Source organism: Pistacia vera, unplaced genomic scaffold, assembly GCF_008641045.1.
Source record: "Pistacia vera cultivar Batoury unplaced genomic scaffold, PisVer_v2 Contig164, whole genome shotgun sequence".
Lineage (NCBI taxonomy): Eukaryota > Viridiplantae > Streptophyta > Magnoliopsida > Sapindales > Anacardiaceae > Pistacia > Pistacia vera.
In genome coordinates, this window is record NW_022195726.1 from 496,591 (window position 1) to 509,442 (window position 12,852).

The 12,852-nt window shown below is 32.7% G+C and overlaps 1 pseudogene; it reads right to left on the bottom strand.

The window, feature by feature from the left end:
• The window catches only part of LOC116125401, a 47,827-nt pseudogene extending 38,060 nt beyond the window's left edge, over nucleotides 1-9,767 (bottom strand).
• Between the last annotated feature and the right edge of the window lie 3,085 nt (nucleotides 9,768-12,852).

Genomic DNA, 12,852 nt, shown 5'->3' on the forward strand with positions numbered 1-12,852 from the left:
TGGCAATTCTATGTTGTTTTTTTTATGGAGAAGATGAGTTCTTCATTCTTGAGACCACATTATTTTACCCATTTTTATATTTGTTATAAAAAAGTGTTTGAGTCAAATGGGAGTTAATTTTAATTGTTTTACAAGTGTTNTTCTTGTGACCACATTGTTTTACTAAGTTTTATCTTTGTTATATAAAAGTGTTTGATTCAAATGAATTTTGAAGTTGGCTTTGGGACCGCATTGTTTTACCATTATAGTTGAATTTGTGTTTTTTTTTATATGGAGAAGATGAGTTCTTGGGACCATATTGTTTTACCCATTTTTATCTTTGTTATATAAAAGTGTTTGATTCAAATGGATTTTGGAGTTGGCCAATGGCAATTCTATGTTGTTTTTTTTATGGAGAAGATGAGTTCTTCATCCTTAGGACCACACTATTTTACCCATTTTTATATTTGTTATAAAAAAGTGTTTGATTCAAATGGGAGTTAATTTTAATTGTTTTACAAGTGTTATGAAAAAATGGATTTAATTGTACAAGTGTTTGGTTATTTGAATAGATTTTTTACACATATCAATTGAATTTTAGCCAATGTATATAATGTAAGATATATTTAAAAAAAAAATATTGCATTAAGATCTATTTCAATTAAATTTCTATTACTTTAATTTATTTTTTGTTAAAGTACTTACAAATTAGAAAAAGAAAGAGATATACTTGTGAATTGTGATGTGCAAGTATTGTTAGAATAGTTTAACTTATTAGCTTTATAAATTTTTATAGTAGTTGTAATTTCAATTATCTTAATAATTATTATTTTATACATAGATTATTGTTATTGTTTGGTTTTACTGAGTACATAACTTATTTTTCTGCATTTTTCTCTATATATTATTGTTTTGAAATAGTATAGAGAGATATTTCAAAAGAAAGTCAACAATAATCTCATAATTTGAACAAGAGGAAAATATTGGTGATTCAAGTAAAAATGTGGATGTTGATTTGCAAGATCTTCCTACGGATCCATGCTTAAGACCCCGAATTTCAGATTATGATCCTAGTATTCAAGATCAAATTCGAAGAATATATTTGGAAAGGGGTCCTTGTCAACCTAAGGGTCATGAGTTTCCTTCTAGGTATTTTGGTGGATTTTCAAGACGTTTTGTTGTTTCTTGGTCTAGTGAATTTGAACAATGATTGGAATATAATACAGCCAAAGATGCTGCGTTTTTCTTTATTGCTACCTTTTTAAGCCAGATGGTGATAAAGGGGATGGTGATCGCTTTATTGGTCAAGGGTTTTCAAATTGGAAAAAGAAAGAAAAATTGAATATTCATGTTGGAGATTCTAATAGTGCTCATAACCAAGCTCGAAGAATGTGTGAAACATTATTGAATCAAGAACAACATATTTAAACATTTTTTATCGACATTCTTCTCAAGCACAAACAGAGTATCGAACTCGTTTAAATGCTACAGTTGACTGTATTCGTTTTCTTCTAAGGCAAGGACTTACATTTCGTGGTCATGATGAATCCTATGATTCAAACAAGCAAGGGAATTTTCTCGAGCTTCTACAATTTCTTGCTAATCATAATGAAGATTACAATGTTGTTGCTTTCAAGAATGCTCCTGATAATCTCAAATTAACATCACCTGAGATTCAAAAAGACATTGTAAGTGCTATCATTAGAGATTTAGGAGATTCATTATTCGCTATAATGATTGATGAATCTCGTGATATCTCTAGGAATGAACAAATGGCTATTGTCTTACGTTATGTTATCAAGAATGGACTTGTTGTGGAGCGTTTTCTAAGTGTTGAACATGTTACTAGTACCACAACTCTCTCACTCAAGGCAACACTAGATAATTTCTTTTCAAGGCATGGGTTGAGTTTTTCTAGACTGCGAGGACAAGGTTATGATGGAGCTAGTAATATGCAAGGAGAATTTAATGGTTTGAAGACATTGGTTTTGAAAGATAATAGATGTGCTTATTATATTCATTGTTTTGCCCATCAACTCTAGTTGGTTCTTGTGGCTTTGACAAAGAACCATGATGATGTTAATGATCTTTTTAATATCATGGCAATTGTGGTTAATATTGTCTATGCTTCGTCAAAACGTTGCGATCTTCTTAGAGATAAGCAAGCCTGTAAAGTTATTGAAGCTCTTTCTAATGGTGAACTTTCAAGTGGAAAATGTGTCAATCAAGAGGCTAATCTGCAACTTGTCAGTGATACGCGTTGGGGCTCGCATTATGGTACGTTAATGAGCATAATCTTGATTTTTTCATCCATTATCAATGTTCTTGAAATTGTGGCAAAAGATGGGTCATACTCTGAGCAAAGATTTCATGCAAAAAAACATATTTAAATTGATGCAATCATTTGACTTTGTGTTTAGTCTATTTTTGATGAAAGATATACTTGGCTTTACAAATGAACTTTCTCAAGCACTACAAAGAAAAGATCAAGATATTGTAAATGCTATGAATTTGATTGAAGCATGTAAGCAAGCTTTACAATTGATGAGGGATAATGGATGGGAGACTTTGTTAAGCAAAGTTTATTCTTTTTGTGCCAATCATGAGGATGACAAGTTTTTTATTCAAGGGCAATCACAACGTAAGGCTCAAGGTATCACAAATGTGCATCATTGCCGCATTGAGTTATTTTATAATGTCCTAGATACTAGATATGCAGCTTCAAGAGTTGAATAATCGTTTCAATGAGGTAAACACTGAATTGCTTATTTGTTTGCCATGTCCAAATGAATCGTTTGTTGCTTTTGATAAACAGAAATTGATACACCTTGCTGAACTTTATCCTAATGATTTTTCTTACTTAGAACTCATGACACTTGATTCTTAACTTGATGTCAAATTTATGGGATTGAAAGGGATTGGAGATCTGACAAAAATGATGATTGAAACTAAGAAGGATGTTTCCATTCGTTTAATTTGTTGATGAAATTAGCATTGATTCTATCCGTTGCCACTGCTGGTGTAGAGAGTATTTTCAACAATGAATTTTGTGAAGAATCGTTTGCGAAATAGAATGAGTGATCAATGGTTGAATGATAGCTTAGTTGTGTATATATAGAAAGATGTATTTGATAGTATTGATAATAAAGTCATTATACAATACTTTCAAAAGATGAAATCCCATCGAAGACAATTATAAATGTACTAGTTAATGAGAATTTTATACATACAAAATTTATGTTTATGTTAATTTAAAATTGTATTATTCTTTTAACTTTGTCCCCCTGTGTATATAGAGAAAGATGTATTTGATAGTATTGATAATGAAGTCATTATACAATACTTTCAAAAGATGAAATGGATGCAAACACAAATGCAAACTAAATAAATATACAATTACATATGTAAAATGCAAACATGTGAAACTTTTAAGGATTTGAAAGTGAGTTTTACTACTATGTTAAGTAAATTTGTAACCAAAAACTTAGGCTAATATATATTTTAGCTCTAACATACCTTATGCTCAGGCATGACAGATACAAATTCTTCTTCCATGAACTCCTCAGTTGACAAGACACCACCCATAAGGCCTTCAAGGCGCAGAATTTTATCCTCCTTTGTCGTCCTATAATGGCATTGCATTCTCTCACATGCTTGTACTGTTGCACCTGCAAAGAAATGCAGAAAAATGTCACCAATAAAAAAACAAAAAGAGATGAAAAAGAAAGCATTATATAGTCATTGCTATTTGCTGGTAAAACTAGTAAAAAAACATACCAAACGATTAAGGTGCTTAATTTCAGAAGTTTGCTTGGCACAGAAGTCCTCTAGTGCCATTTCCCTCCTAATGGCTCCTGCCAAAACCTTCTCCACTGCCTGAGCGAAAAAGAAACATGTAAAAGCACGCAGTCACGATGTTAAATTAATCCAAAATGCAGTTGAAATTGTTATACTTACTTTTGGAACTTGCTTAATGGACTTGTCAGCAGATTGTGAGTCGTCAAAAGGTAGCAACCGAAGATTTGAGCCGTCATTCCCCTCTTTGACATCTAGCTGCATTCTGTTCTTGCAATGGTTACATAAGAATGATTTTGTATTTTCTTTTGGCATCTCATCATTTTTAGAAGTTTGCACACCGACGTCAACTTTGGCAACAGGCAAAACTAGTTTAAATCAGTGGGTCTTAATGAGAACCTAAATGATGATCGCCTTAATCCTGAACTCCGGTGGTGGTTATCAATAATTTCAAGGCCACGATGGAGGCTAGTTGCCAAATGCTCAGTTGTTGCAACATAATTCCTTCTTGTTTGAGTGAAAATAGCATTTGATAAGCAGCTTTTCATGCACTTTTAAGAAAACATATCCACATCATCTAGGTCAGACTTGTTGTCATCATTCAGATCTTTCTAGGATGCACTTAGCATTGATGACGTCCTCAGGCTTTTCCTACTATTGTTAATTCTGGGTGAAACACTTGGAGACTTAAGAACTAGAGATACATCAGTTCAAACTATGCTGAGACAAGAAGGAGACACACAATTCACAGATCCATTTCCAGATTCATCAGGCATGTCTTCTCTTGAAATTTCTCTGGAAAAAGCAGCCAAAGGATCAGAGATTGGGCATGAAGATCCATGTCTCACTGAATTGCTTAGTGATCCTTTGTCTGGCAATCCACTGACAGATGAGCTAAGAGCCTTTTTCTCCTCGAGAGGCTACACAGAGGATACCATTAGAAAGGCCTGAAGTATTTGTAATAGATTCAGCACAATCAGCAATCATGAGTTCATTTTTACAAAGCACAACTTGTTCAGATATTCCCTCTTCCATTTTAACATATGTATCCTCTGAACCTTTTTCTTTAATACAGACCGTTTCAGAAGTATTAAGCTGAGGCTCAATTAAAGATCCATTTTCAGACACCTCTAATATTGAATGAGACTTAATTGTTTCCACTCTTCCCTCTGTAATTGTGTTGTTGTCTTCACCGCCTGCTAACCGCATATCTACATGGTCACAAATCTTCTCAACAGCGTCCTCATCAATTTCCATCTCCTCATCCCCATCATCATCAATATGAGGTAATGTCATAGGATGATGTAAGCTACGTTTTACTACATTCAAGCTTCTACGGGCCCAACCGGCTGAGCAGCCTCCATTTGTGTCAGTCAGATTCTAGCTATTTGCCTTCAGTTGATGCAGTTCATCCTATTGGATTATCCAATCAGAGTTGTATACACAAATATTTCCACTGGTAAATATAATTATCTTCATCGAAATATCAAAAACAAGAGCACACCCTTAGTTGCGGTATCACTTCACGTAGGTAATTGACATCATCCTGCATTACTTCATTAACAACTGCCTTGCTCTTAATTGCCTTGGCACGCTGTGCAAATCTCAGTGTACTGAATGTTTCACTCATGCAACTGCATTATTGACCTATCTGAGCTTCCACAAATGGAGGAAAAAATAAAAATATGGAGAGCAAGAGAAAGAGAAAAAAGGTTTCTTCTATTGACACAAAATCTGCAGTATTACCTCTATGCAAGAGAAACAGGATAGATTATTGCTGAGTTTGCATTGCCACCAAGAGATTCCTGCAATAAGAATGTCAACCTATAGTCTCTATAGGGAATATGCCTTTGCTTTCCTATTTGAGAAACTTCAGCGAGAATATTTATCAAATTCCAGCAAATCCGATAATAAAGCCTAATGAGAGCAAGGCTAAAAGAATGTTTCTCGTTAATAAACTGTCCTTGACATGCCAATAGAAATGAAACAAAGAAGCATCAGAAGCTCCTCTTCTGCTAGTCACAAAGTGATCATATGGTAACCAATGACAAAAAGACAACTTACCAATAATCTGTATATAAATTTCTCTCCTCTATTTATAGCATGATCCATTTATTCATGATCAAATTATATGCATTTTTACTCATTTTCTAATACTTACATGCCTTTCTAAGCTCTTTAGACCCGAGTTTTTGAAATGAAAAGATGATCAACAATACATATTAAAGTAAGCAAAATCATTAGTCATGATGTGTAATTTTAACAGTTTCACAAATTCTCGTAGCTTATTGTTGATATGTTATCCATCATATAGTATATTGCTCAAATAGGTTTATACGTGCTTTCCCAGATCCTCATTTCTTTCATTAGAAAAATGATCCACAATTAAATTTATAACTAAATCAAGCTCCTGTTATCTAGTTTGTTCTCGTCAATTAGAAGCTACATCGGAATTCAGGGATAAGACTTTATCAATGCTCCTATTATGTTAGTTCTATTACTCTGAAGTAAGCAAAATCAAGTGACAATGTGTAATATCAACAGTTTCGTAAATTCTCTTACCATCATTGTTGATATGTTGTGGTATCTTATTTTATATGAAGTATTTCCCAAATGAGTTTTTCTTGCTTTCAAAGATCCTCATTTATTTGATTTACAAAAAAAAATAATTCTTAACTACATCAAGCTATGTTATCCACTTTGTTTTTGTCCAGAATTTAGGAGCAACTCCTTTAGTCTTGAAAAAAAACAAAGATATTCAAGTTTTCTGTTGTTGTTGCATGTCAATAGATTCTACTCTTACGTCAAAGTTAATGAAGCAGATATAATGAGCAAAACTGCATAGAATATCAGATTGCTTAGCTGATAAAGAGTATTCTAATATATAGACACATATTTATATACCTTTAACAGAAACACTTTATGCAATCTGTAATTTATAATTTTAAAAAAAAAAAATACTAATTTTTAAATTGCAGCAGTTATTACCTTGCATCGAGATTCAACAAGTGAAAACACTATGTGAGCGTGAGCCTTCTGCATTTATTCTGTCCTCCTGTTTGACAATCCCTGCATCCTAAAAACACTAATCATTAATTTAATACAAGAAAAACTAACAGATCAAACATATTAAAATCAGTTATTGAGGGGAGACAGGAATGTTACAAGTGAATAATCCAATTTATTTTCCCCAAAATAACTACTAACTATGATCCAGAAGCAGTAGATAAAAACAAAACAAAATGAATTTCATGGATGACAATTATCTACATGAACCTCATCAAATAGCTAAACTTCCAGATTTGAGGTGAGAACTTAAGGTAAAGCCTTACACCATCAGCAATAATCTTTAAAATGCTTCAGTCCAGCAAGCAAATATACATCAATTTGAATCCCCTTAAAGAAGTAAAACCAGCATACTTCTGGTAAAAAAAAACAATTTCAGCAAAACATTTAATGCTTTGTCAATATTTATTACAATTTATTTCTTGATTATTCGAAAAGGCTTAGACTTTCATATAAATCCTTCACTGTTATATATCCCCCTAAAAGAAGTACAAGCATCCTTTTGGTAAAAAACAATTTCAATAAAAAATTTATTGCTTTGTCAATCTTTATTACAATTTATTTATTGATTATTCGGAAAAGCTTAGACTTCCATATAAATCCTTCACTATTATATATAAACTAAAAGAAAAATTAAAAAACTCTCAAGTCACCTTAACTCTTTTGTCTGGTCAGTTCTTTGTCTCCTTTTGAGTCATTTGGGAACTAGGATAAGATTCAAACTCCTAGAAGAACATGAATGATTTCCTATGTATAAGAATCACCAATGTGTATATTTGATATGTATTCTTATATTTACTTCCTTCTTTATCATCCAAAAAGAAACTTATTTTTGTTACTACCATGTCTTGAACTTTCTATTTCCTAAACCATGGTACTGTATTTGCCAAAAACACCTCCTTCTTTTATGTTCAAACACTTAATAAATTTGTAGTGTACTCTATTCACATGCCAAAAAAAGAAAAAGAAAAACAAATAGAGTTGCCAAGCATTACATGCAGTAAACCCTTAAAATAAATTCAAGCACCAGGAAAATTCCTATATGTTGGGTGTACCTATTAGGTCATAATCAATGTAACATGGAATTAAATTTGTCAAGCAAAGAAACACTATAACGACAAGGAAAATGAATATATACATGTTTGTACTATCCAAGGAATCGTACAACATTCTTTTATATGCATTCTCTAAAAAGTCTCAAATGCTAGGAACCCACCTTAAGCATCCTCACTATGCGGTCCAAGAAGAAAAAACAAAGGAAACCTTTATCAGTAGTTGTGTGACATCCTTCATTGTGCATACATACTTCTCTGTCAAATTTTCAACATAAACACCTGATTTGAACATCTTCTCTTAGCTGGAAGGAGAAGCAAAAAAGAGTCAAGGAAAACTGAATTTATGTAGGTCTTTTACTGGATGTGAGTGCTTCTGTTACCTGAAGATTTCTTTGGCTTGGATCCAACAAATCTGTGATTTGTTCATTGTAAATCTGCAATAATATGTGGATATATTAGGACATGCAACATTAAATTTCATAAGACCAAAAGGGATTCTGTCCAGTCACAAAACCTCAAGAAATGAACAACGACATTGGTAATTTAGCTGCTTTTCAGCATGCTTGATTTGTTCCTACAAAGAAAGTACAAGGGGTTAATATCATGAAAATGCAAAGGATTAATATCTCGACAAGTTGAATCCTGAAAAACTTGAACCTCACCTCATTTATGCGGGAAAAGAGTCACTCAAAAATACGGGAGTTGAGCCTTGTTTATCACTTGATAGGTTTTCTTCCAACAAGGCGTTAGCTGGTCCACACATGGTATAAGTCTTTCCACTCCCTGTCTGGTGTAATCAATTTTTCAGATACATGAAGAAAGCTAATGGCATAACTACATGTAAAATCAAATATGAGATGAGAGGAATCAAAAGCAAGATAAAAGGTACTTGCCCATAGGCAAACACTGAACTGTTAAATCCAGCTAAACAATTTTCAATGAGAGGGAGTCCAACAAGCTGGAAAACATCCAACTGCAAAACAAACCTATATTTGAGCACCTTATGGTAATAATGCAAATAGTCAAGTAGAAAAGAGATAATACCTGTGTCGAATCAATGTCAGCAACTGAATCAAATGTGAATGTATGTCCATTGATTTTCAAAGCATCATTGCCAACTTTTAGCACTATCATCTCCCATTCTTCCTCTTCCTTATTTATAGGTCGCATTTGGACTATTACCTAATCCACACATCCAAACTAGAGACATTAGAATCTACTCTGTATACAGTTGGGCAGTAAAGCTACTTAATAACATTCAAGAATATCAGCAATATATAACCTAGTTGTCCTTTTACTTCTAACCATGTACGTAAATTTCTAATTTCTCTCTCTCTCTCTCTCTTCTAATACAGAACCAAAAAAAAAAAAAACACTCAACAATTTCTCGCTTTTCCTCTCGGTAACAAAACAGAAGCTAAACAAAACTTTAAAATTTACATTTTCTCAAGCTTGAGTCACTTTTTCCCCAAATTCTGTCAAAATACAAAAAAGATAATATCAAATAACCACTGAAAAGAAGAAGATCGAAACAATTACTTGAACACCTGAGTCGGGGACCCCAACCATTACATTCTCGGGAAGTGTATCAGTGGTGAGCTTGCGCTTGAGTGGATTGGGCCAGCTTGGGGCAGCGGACTCTTCATCTTGGAAGGTTCCGGAGAAGGTGGAAGAAGTGAGTTCAGATCTGACGGCGGAGCATTTTCTTTGGATGATTTTAGCTTCCGCAATGACTTTAATTTTGAATTAGGGTTTGGAGATGGCGACTCACTTCTCAAGATTGTGTTTCTTGGCTGCATGAAGTGCTTCATTCCGATCAATAAACTAAAGAGAGAGAAGAGAGAGTAGGGTTTGTTAATTTGGGCAAAGATTGTTGAGATTGAGGGCGTTGAAGACAAGAAGGAGAGAGGAGAGAGAAATGTATCCGTTAGAGAGTTTTGAATTTTGTAAACAAAGAAAGAGAGTGATAATTTTATTTTTATTTTTTCATTTTTCTTTATATAGAGAAAAGGGTTTTCTTTATGATAATAGCTAATTAACTTTTAATCTATAAAAACAAGAATAGTAATTTAAAAACCAAAGAAGGAAGTAAAAAGAAAAAGGTTCAGTTTGCAGGAGGGCTTAAAATCATGGTTATTAGTATCCTACTATGATACGATATGATACGAGTCACCAATGATACATATGAGGGAGTATATATTAGAGGTGGGCAGGGACTGATCCTAAGCAGGCCCAGGCTTGGGCCCGTTTGAGACTGTCCCTTTGGGACTGGTCTCAAATGGAACCAGTCACTCATGGGCCTGGGACCGGTCCCAAGCCCATGAGAAAAATTAGGACCCAGACCAGGCCTTAGGCCTAGTAGGGACTGGTCCCATGGGCCTAGGACTGGTCCCATGGGGCTTGGAAAATTTTTTTCCCCCCTCAATTTTTTTATATTTTAGGGGCAAAACGAAATTTTATAAGCGGTTTTTAGTATTTTTTTTTTTTAGGGGTAAAATTTATAAATTTATTAGACTTGGAAGATTTTTTTTTTTTTTTTTATAAATTTTGTAAAATTTCAATTTAGCCCTCATAATTTATATTTATTTTAAAATTAACAATGGGGGTTTTAGTTATTTGACAGGGGACTATATTAAAAAAATATAAAAAAATTTGGGCCCAAGCTGGGACTGGTCCCAGGCCCGGGCCTTGGAGGATGGCCCTCCTCCTTAGGCCTGGTCCCGTTTTGGGACCAGGCCTCCTAGGTCCAATCCTTTCAAAGACCGGTCCTAGGACCGAGTTTTGGAGCTGGGCTTTTGGGCCCGGTCCCAAATGTCCAGCTTTAATATATATTAAACCTTTCGATACGTTAATATATATCATATTATACGATACGTATCTGTTTGTATCCTTAAAAATATCAATATAAATCAATACGACTTTATTAATTTGGGTCGAAGGCCAAAAAAAAATTTAGGTCAGATCCGAGTCACCCAACCAACCCGGTTCACTAAAACCTACCCAAATTTACCCATTTTGCATAGAAAAAATGAAGAGGAAGATGTGTTACCCATTTTACATGATAATAATAACATAAGTGGAGATATGGCTCAATTTGATTCACTATTCTGATGCTTTTTATAATAGTATTTTGGAAATAAAGTTAGGTTATCTTTACGAGAAATGTAATTATTAATGTTTTGAGAGCTAAATAAAACAGAATTGGATTTTGAGAATAATGAAACGAATGCATTTTTGGATTTTTATGATAGAATAGTCGAATAGGATAGGGTAATAATAGTGAACCAAAAGGGATATATATTGATATTAATCTTGAAAATGATATGAATGGTTGAGAGAAAATGATATATATTCTTAATTTTATGATTAATTTTGATTATGTAATACCATAATTTAAAGCCAATAATACCACAAAATTCGTTAATTAATCTTAGGGATGATATTAATTTTTAGAAAAAAAATTATTATTTTATTAATTTTTTTTAAAAAGGTGTATCCTATGATATGATATGATATGGTATGATACGCGATATACGATTCGAAAAATTAGGTTTTCGATACGTAATACGATACACGATTTGAAAATCATGGTTAAAATCACAAAAAAGAAACAGGTTTAGAGAGTTTCGTATGGACTTTAGGGCTTAGGCCTATTAGAGCATCTCCAAATGACTTTTTATATGACTCAAACTCTTTATTATAAAGAGTTTATTCATAGAAATAAGAGTCCAGCAGGCTCTTTATTATTTATATATAAATTAAAGAGTGAGTTTGACTCTCTATATTTAAAGAGTCAAATTCTACTATTTATTCTAATTTTAAATAGTAAATTACAAGTTTTTATACATTTTATTTATGATTTATCTTTCTTATTAAGTTTACTTCTTGAAAAAATATATTCTCTTTCCTAAAATTTAAAAAGTTCATTGGATTTGAATAAAAAATTTGTTCTTTATATTTAAAAATCAATAAAGATGTTCTTTATCTATATGAAAGATACTCTTTAAAATAAAAAATTATTATTCATTTCATGATGTTGTAGGAAAACATAGCAGAACCTCTGACCCAGTAAATTACCGCGCACACTACCTTTTATGCATCTCACAAATACCTAAAACCCATTTCCAACTGTTTTATTTTATTTTTATTTTAATATATTTTTTTTTTATTTATCTAAGTTGTAAAGAGTCGAATGTAAAATCAGTATCAGTTTTTTTTTTTTTTTTTATAGCAACTAATTAATTCAATCGTTTAGCATTAATACATTATAACTATAATTTATATTGTTTTTTATGACCTTGAAATTTAATTACATTGTATGGTATAACCATTTTTCTCCCCTTAAACGTAAGATTTTAAAACCTATTAATATTATTATTTTGTTTATATATCAACTCTGAATACCCAAGCAAATACAAAACTTAAAAATCACAACTCATTTTCATAACTGTATTGCTTAGAAGATACTTTTTCTATAGAGTTAATGACTTTTTCTCACCCAAACAATGGCTTAATGACACTTTCTCATCCACAAACTTTTAAAGTATCACTTTACGATCTTAATTTATATTCTGGAGACAAAGAGAGAGCAAATTGGATTCAGACTGTTAGGGTTTTTGAAGGGGGAGACTGATGAGTCTTTTAGTGGTGGAATTGGATTTTAATGGTTAGGATTGATCGGTATTTGACTTGGATGGGGCGATTGCACAAACCTCAATAGCTCGATTGTCAACGATTGGAGGGGTCAACGGGAGTATGGTTTGAAAGGTTTTAGTGAGTAATAATCGAGAAAAAGAATAGTGGTGGTGTGGGATCGCAACGATGCCGAAATCGGAATATAAATTTAAGTAGTAAAATTATATTTCAAAAGTCTGTGGGTGAAAAAAGTACCGTTAAGCTATTATTTAGATGGGAAAAAGTCATTTACTCTTCTATATATTGACATATGTTTTTCAAT